The sequence below is a fragment of the Cucurbita pepo genome, unplaced genomic scaffold (assembly GCF_002806865.2).
Source record: "Cucurbita pepo subsp. pepo cultivar mu-cu-16 unplaced genomic scaffold, ASM280686v2 Cp4.1_scaffold001749, whole genome shotgun sequence".
Taxonomy (NCBI): domain Eukaryota; kingdom Viridiplantae; phylum Streptophyta; class Magnoliopsida; order Cucurbitales; family Cucurbitaceae; genus Cucurbita; species Cucurbita pepo.
Window position 1 is genome coordinate 1 of NW_019647859.1, and position 4,715 is coordinate 4,715.

General features: G+C 38.2%; 1 long non-coding RNA gene across 1 annotated transcript; it reads left to right on the plus strand.

Moving 5' to 3' along the window:
- Positions 1-823: 823 nt before the first annotated feature.
- LOC111786485 lies at positions 824-2,741 on the plus strand. Its single transcript, XR_002813785.1, has 3 exons — positions 824-1,348; positions 1,468-1,525; positions 2,576-2,741. It is a non-coding gene; the product is annotated as an uncharacterized LOC111786485 (long non-coding RNA).
- Positions 2,742-4,715: the final 1,974 nt, after the last annotated feature.

Sequence of the window (4,715 nt, forward strand, 5' to 3'; positions counted from 1 at the left end):
GACGGGAAGTCGTTCATCATGCCGGCGCCGGACAACGACGGTGGGTTGATTATAGCTATACGGCTGCAGAAGAAGCACATGGATGATTTCAAGAGACACTTTTATGAAGATCTGTGATTTGAATCAATTGGGAGATTTTATTGTCGCGTGTCGTTGTGTTTGAGGTTGTTTTTTGTTTTGTTTTTGTTTGAGAGTTTATTTTTAATTATTGATCATTAATATATTAATACCAGTGTTTTAAAAGTGTCACTTTTTTTCATCACAAGGATATGATATTGTCTCTTAGAACTCGTTTCTGTTAGAAGAACACGACTCTCCACAATGATATGATATTGTCCACTTTGAGTATAAGCTCTCCAGAATATACCAATGGAGATATATGCCTTCGAGGAGGCTTGACTTCTTTTATTTTGGAGTCATTTGTTGGACATTTGAGGATTTACCAATCATGATTAGGATTTTTATTTATTTTAGATTTTATGCTGAGATTTTATTTTTCCTCCTAAAAGAGATATTATACTAGCATTTATTATAGCTAGGAGGGTGCACGATTTTTTATCAGGAAATTACTGGAAAAGTCATAAACATCTTTTATATTTTTATATTCAACTTTTTTCCTTCTTTGTAAACGACTTTTGCTCACCAAACTTTTTTGGATTTTCGAGGGTGTCTGAGATGGAAAGTCTATTATCGCTAGGAGAGTGCACGATTTTTTACCAGGAAATTACTGCCTCGATGGAAAAGTCATAAACACCTTTTATATTTTTATATTCAACTTTTTTCCTTATTTGTAAACGACTTTTGCTCACCAAACTTTTTTTGGATTTTCGAGGGTGTCTAAGACGGAAAATCGAGAGGGTTAACCAGAAAAAACGTGCGGGGTGTTTCACTGGGTTTTTCTTCGGTGAGTGGCCGGAGGAAGAATCGACTGAAGCTATCGGTGTTGAATACCGTTGCGAGTCTGTCGGAATAGGTGAAGGGTGTCGTCGCATCGTCGGAATCGGGGTTGTGACGTCGTCGTCGGCGGCGCAGCAATGATTAAGGTTTTCGCGAGATTTCGGGTAAGGAAGACGAAGGAAATGGGTCGGGTTTCACTTTTGGTCTCTGAACCAACCCACGGAACGAACGCGGGCCTGGTGCGTTTTGGCCCAACACGGACGCGCGCTGCGGCCTTGGTCTCGGCTCCACACGCGTGCTCTCGGCTCGGCTTGTCGTGTACGGCGGCTCGGCTCCGTCAAAACCCACGGCTCGACAGCTCGGCTTGGTGACTCAGTATCTCTATAATATATCGATTCCAAGGTTTTCGACCCTTCCGAAGCCGTTTCTGTCCTTAGTTTTACCATCCGAGGTTAGTATGGTTCCTAAACGTTAAAGACAGATTAGGTCGGGGTTTTATTTTGATAAATAGCATGAGGTTTAGCTAGGATATGTTATGAAAGGTTCTAAGTTTTTATGTGGTTATCATAGGACGTATTTAACCGCTGGAATTAGCTCGTTGTGAGTGACTTCAACCAAGACCATCGAGGTAAGTGACCTTACTGTTGGAGTTAGTTTACTACGTGTTGTATGATGGTGCATGTCGTGTGGTCCCTGCATGCACCATGTTTTATTATGTGATATTGTGATATGACTATATGATGTATGAATTATGTGACTGTTTATGCTATGAAACGTAATGGGTTATGTTGACTGTTGACTGTTTATGTTTTGTAAAGTTATGAATGATATGTTAGTAATGTATGCCATGAAAATGTTAATCGATGTCATGGATACACGTAGTATTATTGAGTTATGTCATGAGTTGTTTATGCAACTGGAATGTACTTTCATGATATGTAATATGCCATATAATGTACTTTCATGATATGTAATATGCCATATAATGTACGTCATGTGAGATGCCATGTAATGTAAGGAACGTATATGCGATGTTAGCAATACTTATGTAATGTCATGTTAGATATGTTAAAGGACCTCATGCATATATGTATGTCACGTGCATCGAAATTCTTCCCCTTTATGATACGAAAGAATGAATTACGATATTTATGCTCGCCATGATATCATGCGGGCCCTTTTCTGTTCTGTGGTGTCCGGCGACGTGTAATACATTGNTGCCATGTGATGTAAGAAACGCAAATGCGATGTTAGCACTGATGTAATGCCATGTTAGATACGTTAAAGGACCTCATGCATATATGTATGTCACGTGCATCGGGATTCTTCCCCTTTATGATACGAAAGAATGAATTACGATATTTATGCTCGCCATGATATCATGCGGGCCCTTTTCTGTTCTGTGGTGTCCGGCGACGTGTAATACATTGTGCCCGACCAAGCTAGGCCCAGGAGGTATGTATATGAGCCTGCCTGGTGGGTCCATGTACGCATATATGAGCCATGTGTGAAGGAGTACCACACATCCAACCCTACCCGGAATAGAAAAGCGCCCAAGGCTATGAAAAGTTAGGTCCCGCTCATATGTTGCATGTGTTTGCATTCCTAACCCCAACAGTGGGGCGACTTACTGAGTATTTCATAAAATACTCAAGCCACGTGCTACCACATTTTTCAGGTAAAAGCAAAGTGTCAATGTACGGTTGACGGCGAAGATGAGGACACCATGGAAGTTGGAGATGAGATATTTTTAGAAGTTTACATTTATTGGACTGTTTTAAGTTATAGCATTGAGTATTGCTCTATTTAGGGCATGACTCTGATACCATGTTAAAAGAATATGACTTTCCACAATGATATGATATTGTTCGGTTTGAGCATAAGCTCTCTTGTCTTTGATTTGGGCTTTCCAAAAAGGTCTCGTACCAATGAAGAAAGTATTCTTTCACTATAAACTCATGATTATTCTCTAAATTAGCTGATGTGGAACTTTCATCATTCAACCGTTTCCCTAAACTTTGGCTATCTTTGTACATATGTTGTGTATTCCAGTGCATCTTCTTGGCTTGATCGGATCGTTCGCGACTTGTTTCCTCCAGGATCGTCCCAATCTTTTTGATCACCTTCGTGCAGCATCGATGTTCCATGGGGTCATCTTCGTCTCACCCTTGACCTATAATACAAGTTGTCTGTACAATGATGCCTTACCTTTAGATGAAAAAAAAAATAGCACGTAGCTGAGTATTTAAAAATACCGAGCGAGTAGTTCCAGTGTTGGGTCAAGAAATGAAATATAAGCAATCATGGTGGGACCTATGTTTTCTTATAGACTCTACTTTCTGGTCCAAGCACGGGATGTGTAGACTAAATACTTGAACCAAAATTTTGAAGAAACCTTACGTGCATGCGTGCTAGATTTTATAGGAAATTGAGACTCTAAATTACATTTAATGGAGTTTGCCTACAAACAACAGCTTTCATGAAAAATGATATGGCACCGCTCTAAGCTTAAAGACAACTATCGATATGATACCCTTCGAGGCCTTATACGAAAAATGGTGCAGGTCCCCCGATGTGCTATGATCAGAAAGGTGAACGGGAACTATTGGGACCAAAGTTAATATAAGCTACCAATGAAACCATGCAAAAGACACAAGGTGAGGATGTGCACGACTCAAAATAGACAGAAGAGTTACGTTGACGTGAGGCGTAGGAACCTGGAATTCAAGGTAGGTGACACGGGATTCTTGAAATTGGCTCCGATGAAAGGTGTCCTAAGATTTGGATGAAAGGAAAAATTGAACCCATGTTTCATCGGACCCTTCGACATACTACATCAAATCAGACAGTAGCGTACATACTAGCCCTACCACCATCCCTCTCTATGATGCATGACAAACTCCACGTGTCCATACTCCGAAAGAACCTGACCGACTCGATGCATATGATAAATTACGAGTCTCTACAAATAGACGAGAGAGATAAATAAAGATTTTAACCGTGATGTGAAGGTTCTACGTTCTAAATAAATATACAAAGTAAAACCTCAATTTCTAGGAAATTTTTTACTTTGGGCTGAATTTGAATTGGACTCAGGTAGGTCTTTGGGCCTTCGGCCCATGGTTAAAATTTCATGGTTTACCGTGATGCAACGAATCAACCCAAATTTATTTTTAAATAAAAAAAAAAATACTTTTATTTTCGATAAAATTATACAGATATATTTATTTTATTTTTATTTAATTTGGAAAATAATTTTTTATAATATATTCTAAAAATAAATAAATAGATAAAAGTTAGTTAACGGCTAATTAACCGCTAGTAGATATTGTCTTCGTGAGGTTTTTTGAAACAGTGTTAGATAAAAGTTTTCATACCATAATGTTTCGTTTTCCTCTACAACCGACGTGAGATCTCACATTTTGAAGAAAATGACTCGTGTTACGTGCTTGTTGGTAGGTTTTAGAAACCAGAAAGTGAAGAGAAGATGAGAGAGCAACCGAACAAATCGAGTTCAATTCACATAATTCGAGTTAAATTTTTATATTTGAAAATTTCGGGGTCGAAAATTTTCATTCGAGGGTTTAGTTTTTGGGTTATTGTAAAAAATAGCCCATAAATCTTTACATATATTTAAAAAGTATGAACAAAATTAAATGTAAAATTACGATTATACCCTCACTCATAAATATCGATTGAAAAGCGACCAAAATTGATTTTTCAGTTGGATCGCTTGAAATTCATCAATTTTAGCCGAAAATCATTGGAATCAACCGAGATTCAATCATATATATATATATATATATATATATATATAT